At 35.1% G+C, this 15,598-nt stretch overlaps 2 long non-coding RNA genes across 2 annotated transcripts; one reads left to right on the top strand and one right to left on the bottom strand.

The window, feature by feature from the left end:
* Positions 1 to 6,696: 6,696 nt before the first annotated feature.
* LOC125869260 (uncharacterized) lies at positions 6,697 to 11,959 on the bottom strand. Its single transcript, XR_007446794.1, has 3 exons — positions 11,867 to 11,959; positions 7,459 to 7,694; positions 6,697 to 6,722 (listed from the first exon to the last, which is right to left on the bottom strand). It is a non-coding gene; the product is annotated as an uncharacterized LOC125869260 (long non-coding RNA).
* LOC125869235 (uncharacterized) lies at positions 10,986 to 13,002 on the top strand. Its single transcript, XR_007446790.1, has 3 exons — positions 10,986 to 11,172; positions 12,297 to 12,389; positions 12,516 to 13,002. It is a non-coding gene; the product is annotated as an uncharacterized LOC125869235 (long non-coding RNA).
* The last annotated feature ends 2,596 nt before the right edge of the window (positions 13,003 to 15,598 follow it).

Below are 15,598 nucleotides of genomic sequence, written 5' to 3'. Positions count from 1 at the left end.
TTGTAGTAGTATTGTTACTTTTGATTATTATTTTGTTAGAAGTAGTTTTGTTCTACATTTGGATTAATGGTCTATTTTTTCTATTTGTTGTTCTTGTTTTGTAGTGTGGGAGCTAAATATGTTACGCTAAGTTGAATTTAATTTGTTTGTAGCATTGTGGTACTTTCTGTTAATCTCATCTTCTTTAATTGTATTTTATCTTAGTTTGTTTTATAGTTATTTTTGATATATTAATTTATTGGGATTGTCTTTAAATTATATTGGTTTGTTTTGATAGTAATTAGGACATTGTTCTATTTTCGGTTGGCTTGATTATTATTTTATGTTTGTTTATTATCTTTTTCATTTCATTTCTTGTTTGGAAAATAAGTTAATTGGGCCAAAGAAAAAATCTCTCTGTCGGTTTTTGAGGCCTCCCCATTGTAAAAGACGGAGATTTAGTTTAATTTTATATAAATTGTATGTTAAAATTGGTTAATGAAAAAATCTCTCCATCGGTTTTAGAGGCCTCCCCATTTTAAAAGATGGAAATTTATTTTAAGTTTATATTTTGTATGTTAGAATTGGCCGATGAAGAAATTACCGTCAATTTCCAAGGCTCTCATGTTAATAAGACGGATTTTTATTTTTAAGTTTTTATTTAATTCATTTATTTTTATTCATATTTATTTAGTGTTAACACTTTTACTAATTTTCTTTATAGGTACCCGGAGATGCTTCCCATTGGAGAATTATATTGTTTATTCATTATTTTTTATATATCGATATTAGGCAAATTTTAGGTCGTGTCTTAAATTATTATTTTTATTTTAATACTTGTGTATATTGCATGTTTATTATACTAGTATATTTGTTTTTATCTCCTCAATTTGAAAAAAAATGAACTCAGTCGGAACCCACATTTGTGGATTTCGAAGGATGCCTAACACCTTCCTTTCGAAATAACTTTAACCCCTTACCTAGAATCTAATGGTTTCGTAGACATATTTTTAAATGGTTTCCTAGTTTTTCTTAAAATTAGGTGGCGACTCCTTTAAAACTCATTTATTCTTAAAATTCTTTTAAAATCAACTTAATTGATTATTTTTTGAGTCACCACGACATTTCGCCTTACTTGAATAAAGTAGGGATGTAAACATTATGCACAACCCAAAGTAAGCAAAATGACTCCTTGTGCTTCTTTGATGTATCTTTGTCATTCAACAAAGCTATCAAATTGAGATTTTTGAAGCTTGGGCCAACAAAGGACACCAAAACATGCTCCTCAATTGACTATTCCTTAATTGTTTGTGCTTCTCCTTTCTTTCGTCTCTGTGGTTGTTTTTTTTTGCTGCGAAAACAGGGATTGACTCAGAAGGAGAATGTCATTTTAACCTGTAACTATGATAAACTTTTTTTTGTCAAAGAAGAGTGGTATGCCACAATAATTAATCAACCATCATCCTTCTTTTCATTATTCTAAAAAATGAGCCTTCTTTTCAGAAGTTCATAAACCATGCTTATTTGAAAACGTACATTATTATTCATAGGCCAATCAAGATATTGCCCAAAACAACTATTCCTAAAAAAATCTTTCAAATCATTCCCCCGGAGTAGCTTCCTGAATGAGTCGAAAGATTTTCCCATGGCTGACCTTATAATTCTATCACCAGTAGCATTAGGCTGGAAATGCACAGGAAAAGCGTGCTTTGACAGCTTTGATCCCATCATCCTCAACTTCATTTTTTTCTTCTACTTCAACTTCTTTTTTATCGTCTTCTTCCTCAACTTCTTTATTTTTTCCTTCTTCATCCTCAACTTCTTTTTTCCCTTCTTCTTCATCCTTATTTTTTTTTCCTTTCTTCTTCCTCAACTTCTTCTTTTTTCCCTTCTTCTTCCTCAACTTCATTTTTTTCGTCTTCTCTTTCTTCATCATCATCAATTTCATTTATATCTTTTCTATTATCATCATCCTCATTTTTTTCTTGCCCTTCTTCCTCTACATCAACTTCATGAAGAATTTCAAGATTTTCTTGAGAAAATATCGGTTCTACTTGAGAAGAAGAAACTCTTGATTCTATTTGAGAAGAAGAAACTGCTTCAGATGCAAGCTCTTCTAAAAGAGTGGAACTAAAATTTTCCTTCTTCTTCCTACTAGTTTTAGTCCTTCGTTTCTTCTTGATCTTTGTTTCAGTTGTTACTTCAATATTTCTTTTGACAGTAGACATTATATTTTTATCTATAACCACAAAATCAAATATTTCTTAACAAAAATAACAACAGCCAAACACAAAACAACACAACACAACACAGAACAACACAAACAACAGCACATCTACAAATACGATTCAATACCACAATGAACCAACCAACAAACCACAAAACCCTATCGAAACCCTAACCAACCAACTACAAATTAAAGATTTTTGAAACTATATAATATTTCAAAAGGAATAACAACAAACTAAACCACCAAATCAACCCTACAAACAAATACATGATTAACACCATCAAATATTTGAAAATCCTAATTAAATTTTACCTGAAAAGATATCAACGATAAATTAGGAATGAGGACAACGACGACGCGCTGGAACTATTGTACAGAAAGAGAAAACTGCAACAAATTACACTTATGTTGTAGAAAATAATGCAACAATAACTGGATCTGTGAAGAATAATAATGAAGAAACAAGAGATGGGAGGAAAGAAGGAATTACAAAACGAAAATTAAATTTAGAATATGAAACGACCTTTTATAGAGTAGAGAGAGAGAAAATGACAGTAGTAGAGAGAGAGAAAATGACAGTTGTTTTCAACTTTTTTAAATTTTTTTGAATTTTGACAATATAAGGTTGCAACATTGACGATTCAAAGTGGCATATGTTTTCACATATATCCTTTCTGTTGGGGAACATGCAGATAATTCTGTGATCTTTTTTACAATAGAGGCTTTATACGTTGCCACATATCACCTTTCTGTTGTGTGATTTTTTACAATGAAAGTTATATATGTTGCCACAGATACCATAATTCCTCCTTTCCGACATGATTGACATATAATAATAATCATTAATATATCAACAAAAATGAACACTTCATCAATTATTTTTTACAACTTACCAACAAAAAGGTAATTCAAAATGGTATACATAACCATCAAAATAAATCTAATCAATGGTGGTAAGCACAACATTTTCATATGGAGATATGAGCTTTGCTTTTTTAGGTCTAGGCCTCTGTGCATCTTCATTGTTACTAACGTAGCCACTCTGATAAAATCCCATAATTCCATGGGAGTGAAGCATATCTCATGCGAAGGTATTGAGAAATAATTCCATAATATGGTATTTGTCGTCCATCATTCACAAACTCAATATACGCAACAACAAAAAATCCACAATCTCTGCATGGTAAATCATAAATTAAAAACTATAATAAACTAACAGCTAGCAACATCACACTTTGACAGTGGTAGGACAAAAAAAATAATGTGATACGTACAGACTATTGCTTTTTGTTTGTTGGGCAATACCAATAACATGTTTGACTTTGAATGGGTGAGATTAGTTCCTGCCCTGGTAAGATTCAAGAACTGATTAGTTGGTTCGGTCTTTTTGCTCAAAAAAATTCACTAGATTCAAAGTACTTTGGCAACATTGTAGACAACTTTTGAATCTCGAAGGACAATTTTCTATTAGTTCTAGATGAGGACATCAAATCATACACCTTTATGCACCGTTCCTTCAATACAACGACATCTATGACCCAATGAAACTCCTCATTACAATTTGCAGGGACATAAACCTCATGTGTGAGGTGCCAAGGTAGTCCAGTGAGTATACTAAACCCTTTGATAATGTCAACAATTTTATTCTCATTTTTAGAAACAACACTAGCATTGTCAATTTATGTTTTGAAAAAAACAATTAGTAGTGGTATATTGAAATTTAGAATGACTNAAATCGTTGGATTCAAGGTACTTTGGCAACATTGTAGTGTCACTTTTGAATCTCGGAGGACAATTTTCTATTAGTTCTAGATGAGCACATCAAATCAAACACCTTTATGCACCGTTCCTTCAATATGACGACATCCAGGACCCAATGAAACTCCCCATTACAATTTGCAGGGACATAAACCTCATGTGTGAGGTGCCAAGGTAGTCCAGTGAGTATACTAAACCCTTTGATAATGTCAACGATTTTATTCTCATTTTTAGAAACAACACTAGCATTGTCAATGTATGTTTTGAAAAAAATAATTAGTAGTGGTATATTGAAATTTAGAATGACTCTGTTGCTTCGACTTCTTCCGCAAATAGTATAAGATGGCATCCACATGCTGCACAGATGCATCAACAAGTGTATTTATATATCAATTATTTGTATGTATGAGTATGTCTTAAACAAAACGTAAGTGGATATGGATTTAACTCATCGGTCCAACATCTATTAGGTTGAGACATTACGTAGAATCAATCTTTCTTCTTCGGAAATGCAACTACAAAATCAAGTTGTTTGAATCCAAATTTGAGCAATTGACTAAGTATGATCATCCCTGTTTCTTCTGTAATTGTGTAAACATTAAAAATAATTATTTAGTGGACATAAAAAAATACTAATAATAGTTGAATGCATTTACTTTTTTGCATGATGCTTGTAAAGACCCTTGTTTATCCATTGCGAGAAGGATGACATTAGTTCAGTTGGACCCTCATCGGCAATGTTAAAACCTTCAAATGGATATTGTTGCTTCACATCACAACTGACGACTTTCTTCTCTTTCTCTTTCTCTTTCTCCTTGCCTTTTGCGGTTGAAGAAGATACTGGAGCAGTAGTCATTGATTTTTTTTCTTTTACTAATTATAGATAGTGATCGGGAAATTGTTTTTTTCAACATCCTACACTTCAAAGGCTGTGAAATCTTCTTGGATATACGAACATCAATATTATATGTCATTTCCTTAAAAATATTAGTGAGTTCTTTAATACGACTAATAAAATAATCATGTTGCTGCTCACATCCTTCGCATCGACAAGAAGAACATTTGATGTTAGAAGAGGAAGCAACACCAGCAAAAGATTGAGCTCTTGCCACACATGAAGCTTCTTGTGGCATTTTATCTACAAGGTAAATAAAAAAGGTCGAGAGTTTACAACTGATTATAAAATAATAAGGGTGGCTATTTATACTTATGTTGACACAGATAAACATTTTGTTGCCACATATGTACATTTTGTTGACACAAATGAATCTTTTGTTTCAATATATGGGTAACATGTTACTACAGATGATCATTCTGTTACTGTAACACATAGGTGACATGTTCCAACATATGACAACTATGTTGAAATATGTACCAACATATCACTTATATGTTGCATCATACGAATGAAATATATGTTGGACAACTAAACAAGACTATATTTTTACAATTATATGAACAAAATGGTAAAAAAAAAAAAAGAACAAAAACAACAAAAATGACTTTTTACTGAACAACAACAATGCATATACATTTCCTCAAAATTAGATTTTTCTTGGATTTGTCGATTTTCTTTCCAAAACAATAAATAATAAGTACCATTACACCATTATTCAATTTTTACATCTATAGAATGATTTCTTGTTCATTAACCCAAGAAAAGAACTTAGTATCAAGAGTGTGTTGTTCATTAGCCCTCACTGTCCGTGGGTGGTGCCCGTCACTGACACCTGCAACTTCTGAAATCTACATTCTGGTTTGTCTAGGATACGGGGTGTTACACAGAATATGGGGCACTATTATGATGAAGTAAATCGTTCTATCCTAAGAGGGTATATTCCATATTAAAAATCCTACTTATTTATGTATGTATAAAATTTATTAGAATTTCAGCTATTGCATAATAATTCTTCAGCTATAACATTATAAATTCTCTTAGTTATTACTAATTAATGCAAACGTCACACTCTTTTACACTCTTAGGTACAATATTATGAATTCCATAGTTATTACATTAATTATATTTCTATCTTTCATCTTTCCTTATATTTACTTTTGACTAATAATTTTTCATATTATTACACCACCCCTATATATGTGATAACATGGTATTGTTATTTCTCCTTTGACGAAACATACTTGGTTGAATAAATTGAAATAATTTATAAGTATATGAATTATATCTTTGTTGGATGTAAGATGAACAAATGATTATATATAGGATTTCACACATGGAATATATTCTTTAATTTTAATTTTAGTTTTTCCGATAAAAAAAAAAAAACTTTTCTTAGTTAAGTATGGTCGATATTGATGGTTTTAATTGTAAGTTCCTAAACCAAAAGGCTCATTAGTGACCGTTGAGCTGTCTCAATATTGCCAAAGCTTCCCTTTTGGAATTCAAATTGTAATACATTGGCAAGAAAGAAGAAAGATTGTCATTGTCGAATTAATTGTGTGAGTTTTCTATCTGTATTGATATTGATGTTCTTTTTGGTTTTAATTGTAAGATTCCTTGATGGTTGAAAATGGAGTTTCCCATTTCAAACTTGCTTCACTGTGATTTCTGGTTTTACTTGTAAGATTTCTGGATGGAAAATGGGACAGGTGGGGGTTAGGGGTTTCTGATTTCAACAATTTAAGATGTTTCCATCTGATTTCTGGTTTTACATGTAAGATTTCTTAATGGAAAATGGGAGGGGTGGAGGTGGGGGTTTCCCATTTCAAGCTTGCTTCACTGAGATTTCTGGATTTACTATGAACCTTTGGTTTTAATTGTATGATTTCTTAATCGTTGAAAATGGGAGGGGTGGGGTTTCCTATTTCAAGAATTTACGAATAAACTTTTGAACAAGACTGAAAATCTTGGTTGGTCGAATCAACTTTGTGAGTTTTCAAAGAATTGATGGACACTACTTTCAACTCAAGGATCACTTGCAGCCCTTTGAAATATATCCGTTGTAGTCATTGGTCAGTCATCTATCCTAAATGAGATAATGTTTCTCATTTTCTAAATTTTTTGTTTCAGATTAGTTTGGATGAATTGGATGAACTCAAGTTAGGATTACTGCATCTTTTGTCTTTCTTTTATTTTGAAACAGTAACATGATTGAAGGGTGATCTCTAATCCTTTTGTCATTTATTGATGGGTATGGAAAGATAGCTGGGGTAAGAGATGAAAAAAATACGACTACAGTAGATCAAACCTTGCATCTAGAGTATGTTAACTATACCAAGAGTGTGTGCCGACCTTACCCCCATCTTGTGCGAGGTAGAAAGACTGGTTCCAATAGGCCTCAAAAATAAGTTTGAAGAAAATACAAGAGTAAAGAAACAATGATGATAAGGGAGGTATCTAAACCAAAAATAGAAGGATAAGCAAATATAATCTAGAAGATAGTTGTAGTACTGATAAGGAGAAGAGGGAGCAGAAAAGGTGCTTCAACTAGAACCATGCTCTGCCACAAAAAAGAGAGAAATTGATCAGTTACCGACAGGACGGACTGCAGATGGCGGATTTTATCCTTTAGTTCAACTGCAAGGGATAGTACTTAATCTTCAATATAACCCAGACCAACAGAAATAGAATCAAGTCACTCTTTAGCACCTTGTTGAATTCTGAAAATCTTAGTTGGTCGAATCAATTCTGTGATTTTTCTATCTTTATTGATGTTTCCTTCTAGCTTCATTTCTGTTCTGTGTATTATTTTGCACTTTTACTATGAACCTTTGCCTTTAATTGTATGATTTCTTGATGGTTGAAATGGGAGGGGTTTTCGATTTCAAGAATTTAGGATGAAAATTCAACTAAAGATGAATATACCCCTCTTCACCATTTTGCTATGTTTGATGATTCGAACCCTACAAATTTAGAGTTGGAGAGGTGGAAGGTGTTAACCACCCAAGCATGTGCAGCTGATGGGGGTAATCTGGTGTTTCATCTATTTCCTTTTTTGAAATGCAATTACCAGATTGATTGAACATTGATAATGCACCAAATGTTCCTGCTTATCATCGGCAGGTGATGTTCAATTTTCTCTCCTTGCTGCTGTTGCGGGTTTCAATCTAATCATCTTAACACAAAATATGCCTTAGGTTTGTCATAGTCCGTGTTTGTTGTTTCTAGTTACACTGCTTCTATTTTGGTTGTTAGAATAGAAATAAGTATTTCCTACTTAGAATTGGAATAGGAATAGGAATAGGAATAGGAATAAGAATAGGAATCCTAGTTGGAAAAGAATTCCAATGTAGTGTCTATAAATAGGATCTCAATGTAATAATGTAGACACAACAACAATTCAATAATATTTTTCTCCTATATTTCTCACATGGTATCAGAGCCTCTACGATCTTGGTAGAAAATCAAAGAGCTTCCGCTGCCGACGGGCGGCTATTACTCATATATGTTGCCAGTCTGGCCAACAATTATGTTAGCAAAAGTTGGGTCACCGTGTATCATTCCGGTGACTACTTTCTATATCTAATTTGTGTAGCATCGTGTCATCTTTCCGGTGACTACTTTTTCATATTTAATTTGTGTAGCACCGTGCGATCTTTCCGGTGACTACTTTTTCATATATGGTTTGTGTATCACTGTGCCATCATTCCAGTGACTACTTTTTCATATTTAATTTGTGTAGCACCGTGCCATCATTCTGGTGACTACCTTTTTTTGCATATCTGATTTGCGTAGCACCGTGCATCTGTACAGACTACTTTTCATATTTAATTTGCATAGTACCATGGATTTTTACGAACTATTTCTCATATCTGAGTTGCATAGCATCATGTGTCTTTTCAGTGACTCCTCAGATTTAATTTGCATAGTTCCATTCATCTTTTCGGTGACTCCTCAAATCTAATTTGCGTGGCATTGTGCCATCATTCCAACCCTACCCGTATAAAAAATAAAATAAAATTCGGTAGGGTTGTGCCATCATTTCGATCCTACCCATATTATTTCTTTTTCAATGGGTCGTTCCATCAATTCGAACTATCCAATATAATTTCTATTTTCTAGTTGGGTCGTGACATCATTCCGACCCTACCCATATAATTTTATTTCTTAGATTGTGACCACTTATAGCCATCAAATCTAATACTCCGGCATATGAGTATGTTCCGGACAATTTTTCGGTGACTTTTTTAATATCGACTCATTTATTGATTCCAACATGATCCATATACTTTATATGAGATTTTGAGCACTTTGTTGCTCAAGGGGAGTTTAGTAGCCTTTTGTGTCGATTATGTGAGTTACTCTATGGTCTGAAACAGTTTTTGCAAGTTTGGTTTGGGAAGTTCAACACTGTAATTTTATCACTCTGTGTTTTATCGGCATTATGCATCAAATTTAGTATTTCATGAGAAGAGTTAGCACATTGAGATTGACTGACATTATGCATCAAATCCAGTATTTAATGAGAAGATAAGCACATTGAGATTGACAGTCAATTTTGTGAAGTCGACTGATCAACTTGCAGATATCTCACCAAGCCCCTCATTGGTCCTCGTATTAATTACATATGTAACAAGCTAGGTACATATTATTTGTATGCACCAGCTTGAGGGGGAGTGTTAGAATAGAAATAAGTANTCTTGATGGAAAATGGGAGGGGTGGAGGTGGGGGTTTCCCATTTCAAGCTTGCTTCTCTGAGATTTCTGGATTTACTATGAACCTTTGGTTTTAATTGTATGATTTCTTGATCGTTGGAAATGGGAGGGGTAGGGGTTTCCTATTTCAAGAATTTACGAATAAACTTTTGAACAAGACTGAAAATCTTAGTTGGTCGAATCAACTTTGTGAGTTTTCTATCTCTATTGATCTTTACTTCCTGCTTCATTTCTGTTCTGGGTATTATTTTGGAGATTTTTGGTTTTAACGGTAATATTTCTTGATGGTTGAAAATGGAAGGGGTGGGGGTGGGGAATTACATAAATGTTTTTGGAATAACAGATTTCTGGGTTTACTATGAACCTTTGGTTTTAATTGTAAGATTTCTTGATCGTTGAAAATGGGAGGGGTGGGAGATGGGGGTTTCCGATTTCAAGAATTTAGGATGAAAATCTCAATTTTGTTGTTGTTGTCATAATCTGTGTTTGTCGTTTCTTGTTACTCTACTTCTATTCTGGTTTTCATAACATCACCTTTAAATTTAATGTTTGAACACAACTTTGATTTGTTTAGAGGAATGGCTACAACATCAGCTTACCTGATTCAAGATCAGAATATTAGCATACACTATAATGATACAAATTTCATCTAACAACTGGAATATACATTGGTGTGATATACTATTTCTTAGCAGGGGGCTTCTCTGGTGGGAAATAATGGTATCTCAAAGAAAAGAGGAGGGGGGATTGGTGGAAGAAAAGCACTTAATGATATCTCAAAGCCATCTGCTCTACAACAACAACAACAACATACCCAGTGGAATCCCACTACGTGGGGTCCCATCTGCTCTACAAGCATCAAAGAAATATAATTCCACAAATGTGAGGGGAAGATCTTGATTCCTCTAGAAACAAATTTAGTGCAGGAAGAAAAGATAATTATTCTAAAGTTTTGGAGAAAAAGGGTGGCAGGAAAGCACTAGCTGATCTTGCAAACTCAACCAAGTCGTCATCTGTTGCAGAATCAGAATTGCGTCAAAGCACAGAGAAATGCCATGGACATGAATTGTTTTCTCAAAGAATTTGGATTAGATCATGGTACGACCAACACCGATATTTGATTGAACCGTGTATTAAAAACATTTTGCTGATCCAGTTCTCCTTTGGCAGATGATGTCCCTGTGCATCTAGGAGTATCTACACATGCCCTTGAACTATCAATGAAGTCGAAGGTAAATGCATTCCTAGCACCCTTTCCTCATGTACATATTCAATGTTTTTGTATTGAATTTCTGATTTTGTTAAATTAAATGTAGTCATTGACATATCAGCCAGAAAGCCCAACGAAGCATTATGTCCAAGTAGAAGAGCTGCCAGAACTGATCTTTTTGGATCAGGTCCGTTGTATATCTTTTTCCCCTTGTGCTGCATCTCCTAAATCAGTAAGGCCACAATATATCAGATGGCCAGATGACAGTGTTCTAGATTTTGCATTGATTTGGAACACCTATCCATTCAAAGAATTGATGGACACTACTTTCAACTCAAGGATCACTCGCAGCCCTTTGAAATATATCCGTTGTAGTCATTGGTTAGTCATCTATCCTAAATGAGCTAATGTTTATCTTTTTCTAAATTTTTTGTTTCAGATTAGTTTGGATGAATTGGATGAACTCAAGTTAGGATTACTGCATCTTTTGTCTTTCTTTTATTTTGAAACAGTAACATGATTGAAGGGTGATCTCTAATCCTTTTGTCATTTATTGATGGGTATGGAACGATAGCTGGGGTAAGAGATGAAAAAAATACGACTACGGTGGATCGAACCTTGCATCTAGAGTATGTTAACTATACCTAGAGTGTGTGCAGACCTTACCCCCATCTTGTGCGAGGTAGAAAGACTGGTTCCAATAGGCCTCAAAAATAAGTTTGAAGAAAATACAAGAGTAAAGAAACAATGATGATAAGGAAAGTATCTAAACCAAAAATAGAAGGATAAGCAAATATAACCATGCTTTGCCACAAAGAAAGAGAGAAATTGATCAGTTACTGACAGGATGGACTGCAGATGGCAGATTTTATCCTTTAGTTCAACTGCAAGGGATAGTACTTAATCTTCAATATAAACCAGACCATCAGAAATAGAATCAAGTCACTCTTTAGCACCTTGTTGAATTCTGAAAATCTTAGTTGGTAGAATCAATTCTGTGATTTTTCTATCTTATTGGTGTTTCCTTCTAGCTTCATTTCTGTTCTGTGTATTATTTTGCACTTTTACTAGGAACCTTTGCCTTTAATTGTAAGATTTCTTGATGGTTGAAAATGGGAGGGGTTTCCGATTTCAAGAATTTAGGATGAAAATCTCAACTAAAGATGAATATACCCCTCTTCACCATTTTGCTCTGTTTGATGATTCGAACCCTACAAATTTAGAGTTGGAGAGGTGGAGGGTGTTAACCACCCCAGCATGTGCATCTGATTGGGGTAATCTGGTGTTTCATCTATTTCCTTTTTTGAAATGCAATTACCAGATGGATTGAACATTGATAATGCACCAAATGTTCCTGCTTATCATCGGCAGGCGATGTTCAATTTTCTCTCCTTGCTGCTGTTGCGGGTTTCAATCTAATCGTCTTAACACAAAATATGCCTTAGGTTGGTCATAGTCCGTGTTTGTTGTTTCTTGTTACACTGCTTCTATTTTGGTATTGACAGATCACCTTTAAATTTAATGTTTGAACCACAACTATGGTTTGTTGAGAGGAACAGCTACATCATCAGCTTACCTGATTCAAGTTCTGGATATAAGTACAAATTTCTAACAACTGGAAAATACATTGCTGTGATCTTGTATACTATTTACATTCCTAGGACCCTTTCCTCATGTACACATTCACTGTTTTTGTATTGAATTTCTGATTTTGTTAATAGCAGTGTTGGTGGAGAAGACATAAAATTTAGCGTAATGGTCAGCCTTTTCCAGTGGATACAGAAGAGAAGAAGCGGTCCAAGATCCGGAATGTGATACCTTCTGCAGGAAGCCTCAGGACAATTTTGTTTCCATGCGACTCACTTTTATGGCCTTAAGGAGCACGTGCTAGCCACTTGCCTCATTGACGCACTTTCCATGTCCGGCGACTCCGATGATGCCCACCATCTCCTCAATTGGCGGAAAGGCGGCCCTAAAACTGCCTCAAATTCCGGCAACTTCTCTCTTGTTGCCACTGAGGTAAATTCTTATTCACCATTGGAATTCTCTGACGATGTAGAAATAACACAATAGCTATTCGGGGCACTAAATTCAGATTACTGTTCTTGTCCGTTGCTTAATTGAACAAATTATTGAAAAATCCTCCAAAGCAATTGAGTGATTGAGCGAATGCGAAAGAGTTTCACCGCTTAGTTACTTAAGTTTAGCCATTTCCACAATCTTTCCCTGTCATGTACACTTAATAATCTCTTCCCTGCTAACATTGACTCCACATTGTCCCGCCTCTGATACGTTAGTTATCCTTTTCTTAAATTGAAAACTTTGTGGTTCTTCTTTTCTTTTGTACATTATTTCCTGTTCTTGTGGCAGTCCTCAATTTTAATGAAGAGAAATGGAGAATGGGAATGAGATGTATTTGCTTAAATCAATTCGTCAACTACACAATCAGCCCAATCAAATTGAGATATAAAATAAAATAGGACAATTAGAGGGAATCTATGGAAACAGCTGTGTTTATTGACAATCTCCCATAGTCGAACTACACTATAAAAAGAAATAAGAATTAAAAGGTTGAAGTAAGAGAACTGGGGAGGAATAAACAATAGAGAAATCAAATGAGGAAAAAGAGAGGGGTAAATTTACATACTGATTCTTGATGATTTTAAATGTAGGCTTGCACTAATTTTAAATTAACATATAAGAAGGTGTTGTTCTTTGAGTATTGGGGTGTGAAATGTGTTTGAAATTTGTTAAGGAGGAACAATTTCAAAAAAACAGTTAAATTATGTTGAAGACAAGTGGAGTAAATGATTCTTTTTCTTTTGGTCAACTTGCTTACATAAAATGGCTATAGACTTGTCCTACTTTGTCTAGCACACATATCTTAATTTTATTGTTTACTTTTTGCTCTTCTCTAGTTCATGGACAACTAGCCACACAGATCATCCCCAAGAAAGAAAGTTTTAAGTATCTTGGGTCTGTAATCCAAGGGAGTGGCAACATCGATGATGATGTCACACATCGCATTGGGGTTGCTTGGATGAAATGGAGGCTTGCCTCTGGAGTCTTGTGTGATAAGAATATTCCACCTAGACTTAAAGGTAAGTTTTACAGAGTGGTAGTTAGACCGGCCTTGTTGTATGGAACGGAGTGTTGGCCAGTCAAGAACTCACATGTCCAGAAAATGCATGTTGCGGAGATGAGGATGTTGAGATGGATATGTGGGCACACTAGGAGTGATAAGATTAGAAATGAAGTTATCCGGGAGAAGGTGGGAGTGGCCTCTGTGGTGGACAAGTTGAGGGAAGCGAGATTGAGATGGTTTGGACATGTGAAGAGACGGTGCGCAGACGCCCCAGTGAGGAGGTGTGAGGGGCTGGTTGTAGATGGTACGCAGAGGGGTAGAGGTAGGCCTAAGAAGTATTGGGGAGAGGTGATTAGACAGGACCTGGCTCAGCTTCGCATTACCGAAGACATGACTCTAGATAGGAAGGAGTGGAGGTCGCATATTAAGGTTGAAGGTTAGTAGAGCTAGCGTGTTGTCCTCCCTTGAGAGGGTATGGGTTGTTAGCGTTTGTAGTAGTCCTAGCCTTTTGTTGTTTACTGCGTTTCACCTATCGCATTGTTCTATGGATGTTACTGTCTCCTTTGTTGATTATATACTTTCTTTCTTATTGGATTTTATGTTTTATACACTGTTTTCCTCGCCTTTCACTTGGATTTGATGTACTTGAGCTGAGGGTCTCTCGAAAACAGCCTCTCTACCTTTACGAGGTAGTGGCAAGGTCTGCGTATACTCTACCCTCCCCAGACCCCACCTAGTGGGATTTCACTGGGTATGTTGTTGTTGTTGTTTCTAGTTCATGGACAAAACAATACATGTATCCTTGGGGCATCTCCAACCTTACACTTTATTTGACTCTTCAAATATAGAGTTCTCTATTTTTTCAGACAACCTGTTAGAATAGAAATAAGTATTTCCTACTTAGAATAGGAATAGGAATAGGAATCCTAGTTGGAAAAGGATTCCAATGTAGTGTCTATAAATAGGGTCTCAATGTAACTATTTAGATACATAATTCAATAATATTTTTTGTATATATTTCTCACATGTTATCAGAGCATTGGTGAGAACAAACAAGTCACCGTATGTCTATGTCAATTTCCGGTGACTGTTAGGTCTGATTTTGTTATTCTTTTTTCTTTCTGTGGTTGTTGTGCGAAAACCAACACCACCACGAGGCTCGGAAAGCCCCCGCGACCAAACCCCAGCCAAAACCACCGGAAAACATCACCCCACGCGCTCTCACACGCCGATCGGAGGTGTTAGTTTCCGGCGAGATCTGGCTCACGCGCCGGCGCATGAGGGCTTTTCTGATCATATTTTTTGAGAATTTTTTTGATAGTTGGGGTCGTCCAGCCATTCCGACCAGGCCCATACTGTTTTTGACCAGATCCGATCGCCGGAATTAGGGTTCCGGCGACTTTTCTTCGAGATTTTAATTTTCCGACAATCAGATCTCAATAATCAAGTTTTTTTTCATTGTTTCCAAGACAAATTTAGCATAATGTCTTTTGGTTGTGATGTTTTTGGTTCAAAAAATATGGGGATTGGAAGTTCTAGCCCTATAATCACTTCAGAACTTTTATTGGGAAGTTCAAACTATTTATCTTGGGCTTCCTCGGTTGAGTTGTGGTGCAAGGGTCAAGGTGTCCAAGATCACTTAACGAACAAGGCTTATGTGGTAGATGTAAAGGCAAAGACTAGTGAGGAAGATGCAAAAGCCAAAGCACAATGGGAGAAAGT

This window comes from Solanum stenotomum, chromosome 1 (genome assembly GCF_019186545.1).
Source record: "Solanum stenotomum isolate F172 chromosome 1, ASM1918654v1, whole genome shotgun sequence".
Lineage (NCBI taxonomy): Eukaryota > Viridiplantae > Streptophyta > Magnoliopsida > Solanales > Solanaceae > Solanum > Solanum stenotomum.
The sequence above is the reverse complement of the archived record's forward strand: the minus strand, read 5'-3'. Positions and strand labels throughout refer to the sequence as shown.